Raw genomic sequence first — 11,292 nt, 5'->3', positions numbered from 1 at the left:
AACAAAAAAGCAAATGAACAGCAGATATATGAAGCTGCGGAGGTGGGCTTGAGGCTGTGACCCCACTCATTTCCTCTCTAAGGACCAAGACAAACTTCCAGTGAAGAAGCCAGAGAAACCTTAAGTCAAAAATGTAACTTTTTAAATGTATATCTTATTCTGTATATAAAATATAACATGTCATATGCAACATATATTACAATAATATATTAAAATATACATGCGGTAATGTATATTATCTTATATTTTCTATTACATGTTATATTCCATGCCTATTTATACATTTTGTATGTGTGTATATATAAATATATGTATCTTATATGTGTGTATGTATGTGTATATATAAAAATAGATGCATTTTATATGTATAAAACCAAGTTTTACTTCTTAATTTAAAGAAAGATTTAAAGATAAATGACACTCAGTACAGCAGCACAACCTCACCTCTCCTCTCCTTCAAAGACATGTCTCTGTGTGTCTCTGGCATATAGAGGTACTGTAGCAAAACACTAAGGCAGTTCAACTTTACAAAGTACCATGTAGAAGTGCTTTCAGAGTACATTAGCATACTGTGCTTCAGCAGCTTTGATTTCTTCACACAGAAGTTAAGAAGAAATTCACTTAATCAGTACATCTAGGCTCAGCTTACCAACTTCTTTTAATACTTTAATGTCTTTGTTGGAGATAGTACTGTGAACCCTCAAAAAACAACCATCCCAGCTTCTGCTGGCAATTAGGATGAAGAAAATTAAACTCAGGAGACACACTAGTTGTACATAGAAAGCTGATCCCCCTGGGGGTGATTGCCTCACCTACTAGACCGTGCCAGAAACATCTCTTAAGGCTTTACATCATCACCATACTGGAAAAAAAAAACCACTCTAGAAAGTGGCAGTATGTTTGATATATGTTGTAGGCCTCTGAAGTTTTCAGCTAGAATGCTCCGATTTTGGCATTGCTACATCAGTAAAGGCCATACCAGGTACATAGCCTCAGCTGTGGATACCTGTCTCTTAAACAAAACCGAACAAACAAAAAGAGATCTTCAGTCAACTCCAGCTAACTCTCTTCTCACTAAAGTTCTCCACTGTTTTAAATTCCAGATGCCTGAATTAGCAACTATGGGATCCCTTCAGTTCCCCACTGAAAACACTTGTTACTGTATTTGCCGACTCTCACTGTTCACCCGGCTGTAGAGGTTCCCCTAAGATAACAATGAATGCAATAGCTAATTGTTCATCATTTGGGGAGTAGAAGCAGCAATATGAATTTTCAGGAAGACTGGTTCCTTTTTAGCTCAGTTTGTGATAGGGCATTTACAGAGTTAGCCATACAGGCTTATAAACATTTTAAGTATAATACATATTTTCAAGTGGTTTTTGTCTTTGCAGTTGACAGGGAAAGGATTTGTAGAAGTGCTCAGCTTTGGCCTAACTTTGCTTCTATCAAAGACAATGGTTTCATTGTTTTCAGTGGCAGCAGATAGCTGACAGCAAACCTCTGGGAAATCCCACCAATGATGTCTCCTCGGTTTGAAGAGGATGCATGATGTAAAGTTTCGTGGTCTTGGGGGAACGGTGGTGCTTCTTTTATTTTTGTTTGGTTTTACTTATCTTAGGGTGTTAGGAGCCAACTTGTAGCAGAAATGGGTGGACTAGTTATATTCTCATATCAGTTTTTACTAGAGGGGATAATTATAAGATTAATTCAGGGAAAAATAGGTCTGCATGTAATGAAAAAAATGTATGGGTGCAAGTATGCTGTAAAGAAAAAAATGATTTTTTGAATACAGCCATATCTAACACACCAAATTTTTTAAAAAAGTATCTTACTAAAATATACCATAAACATCCTGCCTGCATGCATATAGGTTCTGGGTTTTTTTTAAATAGTGACAAAACTTCCCCAACAAGTGCTTTTTCAGTACAATGACTATATACTGTTTACTGTACAGAGCCCAGCGCTCTTCCAATAACAGTTCTATCATGCATTCCTGGACTTTAAGCATTCTTTGAGCATTGATGTCTCTAAATCTCCTAAGTGGTTAGGTCTAATTGAGAACAAAACATATTTTTCAATGATTATTCTAAAACAGCACTCTGGAAACATTTTTTTAAAGAAGTGTTTAGAAGCTGTAATTTATAAAGTCCATAAAATTATATACTATCTTTATTTCCTGAGTTTCATTAACTGTTCCTCATGCCTCTGTTGACTGCTATGACTAGACTTTGATATATCAACAAACATAATTTATGACCTTGTGGCTGGTTAATGTGTTTACTTACTACATTATCTAGCAGTTGATTTAGGATTTCCCATTTAAATTATACTGGCTATTTAAAGGCCTTATTTGACAAGGTTTCCACTGCATTGTCTTTTTCCTCCTGTCAGCTCAATCAATTATTTATTGACATATTTATCATGAAATATAAACAAAAAGGGACAAGCACAGTTAGCCCAGGAAAACATATGCAAGGAAGATGGAAAGACTTAATTAATATATATTTACACTGCTTTCTTGATAGAAAATAGCCAGTAAACTGACTTCTACACCACTAGTGCAAACTTACTGAGGACTGATTCATATTTAACATCTAACAGCAGACTGTTACCCAGCAGCAGATGCAGCCTCAGTGTAAAGGAGAGACTAGAGCAATCTCATTGCTGTAATCTCAGGAACTCTGTGCCAGACCACTGCAGCTACAGTTTGTGTTCTCTTGCATGCTTGCTACCTTTCCAGTTAGAGGCAGATGAATTTATTGCAGAGAAACTCTAAGCAGAGACTGAAAAGAGCTAGTAATAGAGGATGCAGAGAAAGTGCTTGTTTTGTTTAGCTGGTCCAGAATTTCAACAGAACATTAAGAGCATTGGCTTGAGCTGTTCAAAGCATCATTAAACAACAAGTTCAGCAATATGATTGTTCCTGTGTTGTAGCAGCATTTTATCATTAGTCAAGGTGGATTCATCACATCTTCAACTAAGACAAACTTTATACAGTGTCTACACCAAAAAAACCCTTACCTTTTACTGAAGTAAATAAATGTACAGTCAGCACATTTAGAGAATTTTTTAAACAACTATTAAATTTTAGTTAATCCAATTAGGCCCTTTATAATATTCTCTACAGTTAAAATTCTTACTGATTATTGACATCAGGGCTTAAATGCTGTGGAACAGAAATAAGTCAGGAGTTTCTGGTGGGTTTGTTTTTTTTTTTTTTCTCATTGTATGCTAACAGAGGACCTATCACTTACCTACACTTGCCTTAAAATTAAACTTGATTTTAAAGTTTAAAAGAAACTCTTCCCTGTTTTTGTCAATCAGCTGTAGTATTTCAGAGAAGCATCACACTGATGGAAATGCTGCTCTATACCATTCAGAAAATATTAGGCTAGATTTATGAATCTCCTCCTAATATTTATGTAGTTTTTGCAATTTCAAAGGGTGATTCAGAACCTTAGCAGGATGAAGTATCTCTTACAGCTGCCCAACTCTCTTCATCAGTGAAAGAGGATGCTCAGGGCAGCTGGTTTTCTGTGTTCACACAGCTAGTTCTAGCTGTAGCCAGGCTGAGTGAAGAACACTTGGGACACCCCCAGCTGCTCATTACCACCCCCACCATAGATTTCCACCTCCCAGGTTCTGCCAGTGTAACTTGTCTGATTGCTCCCCAAGCTGTGTTGAAATGAGCCAGGCCCACTCATTTTCAATGACAGGTCTTTGCAGGTCCATTTTGGTTTGCCCAAACTGAAATAGAGAGTGACTGAAAGACTAGGCCAGCAGAATTGAGGGCAGCAGCTTTCAGAGGATTTTTATGGTCAAGGGGGCAGAGTGGTCCCTTGCAACTGAAATGAGGCATTACTGTAGTTAACTGTCTGAAGGCTAGAAGGCAGAACAAATGCTGCAGTACAGCTGCGTTCAGACAGGCTGTTCTAGCAGCAGTTAAATCGAAGTCTATTCTCCCAGCAACAGATTACTGCCCTGTTAACATTTGCCCAAACCCCCCACTGCATCTGTGACTGCTCTCAGACTCAGATCTATTAAATGGTTTGATTAATTAAATACCTCTAAATACTTGTGTTTCTAACCTAACCACTTTGATAAGTAGTGAACTAGGGTGTGGCCACATAAATTAGTATATTGGCAGACCTGAGAGGAACCTCTAGCTTCACCTTGTTCAGTGGTAGGTGGAGCAACATGTAATACCTTTGCTAAAGCCTTCTGAAGAAGAGTTAGGTTTACTTTTGCCTGCTTGATGTATACTACAATGTGAAAAGCACTTCATGGTGCTTCTCTGTTGTCATTTATTAGCTACTTAATTCTAGAAGGTCTTAGATGTACTAAGAATAAATGTGGAAAGCAGTGTATTCAAGGTAAGACTCCTGCATTCAGAAAATGAATATTAATATCACACTGGAAGTATGAGTATATACGTACAGGTGTGTGTGTGGGGCTGCTTTTAGAAAGGGCTGGCACAGAATTAAAGACAGAGTTCTGAAGACAGGGCTGCTCCAAGTAGAATGACTCAGGAGAAGGTTTAAAATGCTAGAATAACTTCTCTGGAATTTTTGTCTAACTGAAATTAGAAAAGCTCTTCCCCTGGCTGTGCAGGCTAATTCAAGATTTACTACTTTTAACACTACTTTATCTCAAGAGGTGCTATCTTTCTTAGTCTAGCTTTTGTACACAAGCTGGTTAGAAAATAAGAAGCTGAGACAAGGGAGAAAAAAAATATTGTAAGAACATTGTTGTGACAATTTAGTGTCTATGTTAATATTTAGAAGGCATCGCGGCTGCAGGTGGTGTTTAACCTGAGACAGGTAAAGGCCTTTGCTCTTGCTTCAGCAAGTCACGCAAAACAATGTGCTTGTATAAATGGGTCATAAGTTGCCTCATGGATTTATGTAATAGAGTAGGAAAGCTAGAATGGCAGGCGGTTGCCTTACTTTGGCAATGGGCTGGATAACCACGTGGTGTGCTTCTCACTTAACTTCAAGTTGCTTCTCCAAGGTGTTTCTACTGCACTACTGCATCGAGGCTTAACAGACTTGTTGGTCATGGAACCCTGATTCTCCTCAGCTTTTTATAATTTATTTTCCTGCAGTCTTTACTTTTCTTTATAAATCACAGTGAATGTTAGCAATATCTAACTTATAAGATTTCTCTCACAGCAATCTCTGATATCTGAAAAGAGTTGTTTTACTTGTTCAAATCCCTCAAGAATTACTGTCTTAGAGGCTTCATCTTTTTTTCTCATTATTTTATTTGTCCTTGATTCTTTGGAACCACTTTGGTTCCAGAAGATTCCAAAGAAGTTTCCAAACAGCCTTGCTTTGCTTGGATATTTTGAGAACTCACAGGACTGGGTGCTGCTGTGGATGGATACAGGCCTTTCAGGAGGGGCAGGCCAGGATGGCAAGGAGTCGCCCTTCGTGTGAAAGAGCAGTGAGAATGCCTGGAGCTGAGATCTCCTGAGTGAAGGTTAAAGGGCGGAACAACGTGGGTGACATTGGGGTGGTGTCTGCTACAGGCTGCCTGATCAGGAAGAAATAGATGAGGCCACTTTTGGACAAGCCTCACGTTCACAGGGCCAGGTCCCCGTAGCAGACTTGAACTACCCCAGCATCTGCTAGAGGGTAACACAGCAGGGTGCAAGCAATCCAGGAGGTTTCAGCAATGCATTGATGTCAGCTTCGTGGCACAGGAGATTGGGGAGCTGACAACAATAGGTGCTCAGCTGGATGTGATAGTTCCTGTACTGGGTGTAGCTGGGATGAAGTTAACTTTCTTCATAATAACTCATATGGTGCTGTGTTTTAGATTTGTGACCAAAACAATGCTGATAACACGTTAATGTTTTAGCTATTGCTGAACAGTGTTTGTAGAGAGTCAAGGCCTTATTGGTTTCTTACTCTGCTTTCCCTCACCCCACCTCCCCCCAATAGATTGGGAGGGGACAGAACCAGGCAGATGACCCAAACTAACCAAGGAGCTATTCCATGCCTTATAATGTTGTGCTCAGCAATAAAAAGGGAGAGGAGGAGGTTTAGAGAGGTTAGTCATTGCTTGCTTGAGAACTGACTAGGCATCGGCCTGCCTGTAGGAAGAGATTGCCTTTGCATCACTTGTTTTGTTTTCTTTCTCTTTTCTTCCACTTCTCTTTTGCTTATTAAACAATTTGCATCTCAACCCACAAGCTTTCTTGCTTTTACTCTTCCTTTCCTCTTGCCCTGTCCCACTGGGGTTGAGGGGGGAGTGATCCAGCAGCTGTGTGGTGCTTAGCTGCCTACTGGGGTTAACCCACAATGCTTACAAACAGTGAAGAACTGTTTGGGGTTGTGAAGGTCAGGGGTGGTCTTGACTGCAGTGAGCAGGAGGTGATGAAGTTCAGGATCCTGTGAGGAGGGACCAAGGCAAAAAGCAGGATCACAGTCCTGGACTTCAGAGGAGTAGATTTTGACCTGTCTGGGGGCCTGCTTGGAAAAATCATATGGAATATGGTCCGGGGGAGAGAAGAGGGGTCCAGGAAAGCTGGCTGTTTCTTAAGGATCACTTCTTCCAGAATGAAGAATGGTCTATCCTGATATGCAGGAAGGCAAGCAAAGGTGGCAGGAGGCTTGCATGGATGAGCAAGGAGTTCCTGACAAAACTCAAACACAAAAAGGAAGCATGCAAGAGATGGAAGCAGGGAGAGATGACTTGGGAGAAATACAGAGCCGCTCTCTGAAAGTTCAGCAATGGGGTTAGGAAAGCTGAAGAGAGCCTGAAGTTGAATCTGGCAAAGGACATGAAGAGCAACAAGAACGGGTCCTTCAAGTATATCAGCAGCAAAGGGCAGACTAGGGAAAAGGGCCCTGCTAATGCATGGGACAGGAGACCTGGTGACAGAGGACACGGAAAAAGATGAGATACTTGATGTCATCGTTGCCTCAATCATTAGTGGCAAGACTTGTCTTCAAGTCCTTGAGACCAGAGGGAAAGTCTGGAGCAAGGAAGACTTCCACTTGGTGCAGGAGGATCAGGCTAGAGAATGTTTAAATGAACTGGCCATACACAGATCCATGCAACCTGATGAGAGACACCAGCAAGAGCTGAGGTCACTGGCCAATGTCATTGTAAGGCCATTCTCGATTGTCTTTGAAAGGCCATGATGATCTGAAGAGGTTCCTGAGGACTGGGTGAGCAAATGTCACTCCTGTTCTCAAGGAGGAATTACAAGCTGGTCAACCTTTCCTTGATCCCTGGGAATGTGGTAGAAAAAATAATCCTGGAAATGTTTCCGAATGTATTAAGGACAAGAAGGTGATTGGGGGTAGTCAGCATGAATTTATGAAGGGGAAATCATTCCTGTTCAACTTGATAGTTTTCTGTGATGAGGTAACTGGTGGGAAGAGTGGTGGATGTTGTTTATCCTGACTTCAGCAAGGCTTTTGATGTTCTCTCACGACAGCCTTATTGACAAACTGATGAAGTATAGGCTAGATAAGTGGACAATAAGATGGATTGAAAACTGGCTGAACTGCCAGGCCAAAGCCTGGCAATGTGTGATCACAGGGATGTGATTAGTGGCGTAAAGTCCTTCTGGAGGCTAGTCACTACTCATGTACCCCAGGGGACAACACTGGAGCACCTAATGTTTAACATCTTCATTTATGACCTAGATGATGTAACAGAGTGTTCTTTCAGGAGGTTTGCAGAAGATACAAAACTGGGATCAGTAACTAATATACCAGATGGGTGTGCTGCCACCTCTGAAGGATGACCTTGACAGTTGAAGAAACGAGCAGACAGAAATTCCACAAAGGGAAATGCCAAGTCCTGCCCCTAAGGAGGAATAACTCCAGGCACCAGCAGACACTGGGGGCTGATGGACTGGAAAGCATTTTGGCAGAAAAAGTCCTTGGAGTCTTGTTGCTGAATGAGCCAAACGCAGTCAGCATTGTGTGCTTGTGGCCAATGGTGTTTGGGGCTGCATTAAGAAGAGTGTTGCCAACAGGTGAAGGGAGGTGATTCTTCACTGCTTAGCCCTGGTGAGACATACCTGAAGTGCCATGTCCAGTTCTGGGCTACCCACTACAAGAGAGACACAGACATAGCAGAGAGTCCAGCGAAGGTCCATGAAGATGATAAAGGGATCAGAGCATTTGGTGTACAAGGTGAGCTGAGAGAGCTGTGATTCTTCAGTCTGGCGAAGAGAAGGCTCAGGGGATCTTATCCACGTGTACAAATACCAGATGGGAGGGAGTAAAGAAGCTGGACCCAGGGTCTTTTCATTGATATTCAGTGGCAGGACAAGAGGCAATGGGCGCAAACTGAACTACATGAAATTTCATTTGAATGTAAGAACTTACTGTGGGGGTGGTCAGATACTGGAACAGGTTGCCCAGGGAGTCTCCATCCTCGAAGATACCCAAAACCCAGTTGGACACACTCTACCCTGCTTTGAACAGAGAGTTGGACTAGATGGTATGTGGAGGTCCCTTCCCACTTCAATCATTCTGTGATTCGGTGACCTTAAACATTTTGTGATTGTGTGACCTTAAATGTTAGCAACTCATAGGCTGATCATAGCATGGAAGTGTCCAAAATAGTCCAAGTTCTCTGGGGTATATGGAGTAGCCAAATTCTGTGGTTCCTGTTGACTTCTATGGAACCTGTATACCAGCTGCCCTATTTCTGCAAATCATCAGGAGAAATTTATGGCAAAAAATTAGAACTATTAGATTTCCAAATTCAACTGCCTTTCTAATATGCGTGTGGAGCTGATCGCACTTTTATTGATTAGTACAGTAGAAAAGTTGGTGCTGCTTTCTGTTTTGTAGTAGCTAGCTACTAAATGTCTCTGTTTTCTGCTATTCCTGCAGTACTTGTGCAGAGCACTATTGAATGAAAGTTCAAGAGGTTTAAAATGTGGTTGTAGTGGTTCAAGAAGGTAGAGACATCCCTGAAACAATGGTGGAAGGAGCTTTGCTGAGAACTGTGACATGTTCCAAAAGCTTGATAGCTTGGAAACTATCATGACAGTAGTGTGGTGAATGTGGAGTGCTTGAAATTTTTTCTTAGAGAAAAACCGTAAGGCTGTTCTGAAACCAATTTAAAATGGTTTATGGGAGTTCCTTCACACCAGTTGAACTGCTTGACAGCTTTCTTTGCAAAGGTAACTGTCATAGATTATTTTTGCTTAAAAGTAACAATTCTGAAGTAACAGAAATTTCTAAACAGCACCAGATATTAATAATGATAATAGAAGAAAATAATTACCAGACTTCAGAGTGCCTATGTTTGAAAGAGTGGAACTAACTAGAAGTGTGTTGATCGCTTAGTTTGAATATCCGTAACCCCTTACCACCACCACTATGAATTATTGGCCTACAGCCACATATTCATTTATAAGGAACTGATCACAATAATGTCTCTTTTGACAGTTCCAAAGCTATTTATCTGGGAGTCTCTGTATTACAAGTGTCATCCTTGGACATGAAAGATGATGTAGGGCTACATTACTTTGATCTGTGTACTTCCTAAATGTTGTTATAGAAAAGTGGTAATGTCTTATAGTTGCATCCCCTATTTACTTATAAATAGAAACAGTTGTGAAGTTGAAATAAGCTATAAAGTAATTTCTATGACAACCAAAAATATGGTCAAAATATGGCTTTTCTAGCATGGCCTACATCTGTGGTACAGAAGTTTTCATCACATTGGAAGAGAGCATTTTTGCATTTTCCCTTTGAAAAACCTACAGATCAGTGTTTTTTCTGTTGTTAGTGGCAGACCTTTTCAGACCAGAGGCATCTTTCAATACTAGTGGGTCAGGTATGATGGAAAAAGACAACAGCTGCAGAAAGAAGAATCTACCAGATAATTCCCGTGCTTTTTAACTGAAGGCTGCAGCAGCAGGCCAGCCAGTCTGAACATAAATCTTGTTACAGACAGTGTAACACAGGCACAGGAGGGCTGAGTATATGGATAGCAGAAAACCAAGTTGCTGCTCTTCTCCTGTCTCAGTGAATTTCCCCTACAACCTGCCACTGTCCAGAGACCTGATAGGGCTTGCAGTGACAGAAAGTGACCCGAAACAATTCTGTGCTGACCCAGAAAGTACTGAGGGAGTGCAGAAAGAGACTAACTGGTCTGTTCTACAGAGCAGCAACTTTCCTGAGTGATTTCATCCCGAGGTGCAATGTTTCCATTGAACCTGAGTTTGGTTCAATGGAGGAAAAAAAAGGCATCTGCAAATAACTTATCGGCTCCAGCAGTTCCTTCCCTCACTGTCTTGCTGCTAAAATTTTGCTATTCCTTCACACTGCTCATTAGTTTTAGCTAATTATAAACAAAATGTCAACGGGATTGCCTCTCCCCTTCCCATAAAGCCAGGAAAAATTAACTCTTCAGGTCTACTGGACTTTCTGCCTGTTCCCAGGCTCCTACAGCTCTCATAGAACTGTTGTCGTCATCTCTAGCTGAAAGTTTAAAGAAAATGGAGTGACTCCGGAAAGAAGGTAGGGACCATTTTAGAACTGAACTTATGCATAAGCAGGGAAAGACCCAAAGAGTTGGCATGGGGAGATCATGGAATCTATGTTTGTGGGGATATGCTGAACTTGAGGCCCTCAGCTGCCTGCTCTGAGGCAGACGGTTGTCTTTGACCTCCTGAGATCCCTCTCAACCTGAATTATCCTATGAGTCTAAAAGTAGAGGGGCAAGATGAAAGAGGAATATAATAGAACAAGGAGGGAGGTAGTCATAGAGTCAAGCAGAACTTTTAATATGCTCCCCCCCAAGTTATTTTGGTTTGTAATTAGATGTGGGCTTAATCCAAATTTTTGGACGGCATAAGAAGAATCACTGCAGTTTTGTGCAGTTTGTCTCTCAATTATATTAATCTCTATTAATGGAGGCCAGCTCTGGTTTCTCTTTCTGAATGGACAGCCCACGGTGAAACTGTAAGTGTTGCTCACATCATCCATAAACACCACCTGGGAAAAATTCTGGAGAACAGGTTAAAAAATAGGGAAAGGTTAAGCTATAGAGTAATTCTGACTTGTTTCCTTCCTATGTTAATCAATACCTAGGCATTACACTATGTAATGCAGGACTAAATCTTTGATTAGCACAGGCATCTCCTGCTGAAGTGCATGTTTCTCAGTTTTTCCTGTGTGGAGCTATACCACTTTGTATAAACTACTTAAATGTAGGGAAGTAGCATGCAAACAAGTGGGTGTGGCTCCCTAGTCTGGTGGTTTACATACTTAACTGGGACCAAACCCAGCTGGGTTCCTGCCCTGGTGA

This window comes from Strix uralensis, chromosome 3, assembly GCF_047716275.1.
Source record: "Strix uralensis isolate ZFMK-TIS-50842 chromosome 3, bStrUra1, whole genome shotgun sequence".
NCBI lineage: Eukaryota > Metazoa > Chordata > Aves > Strigiformes > Strigidae > Strix > Strix uralensis.
Note: the sequence above shows the minus strand (reverse complement) of the source record.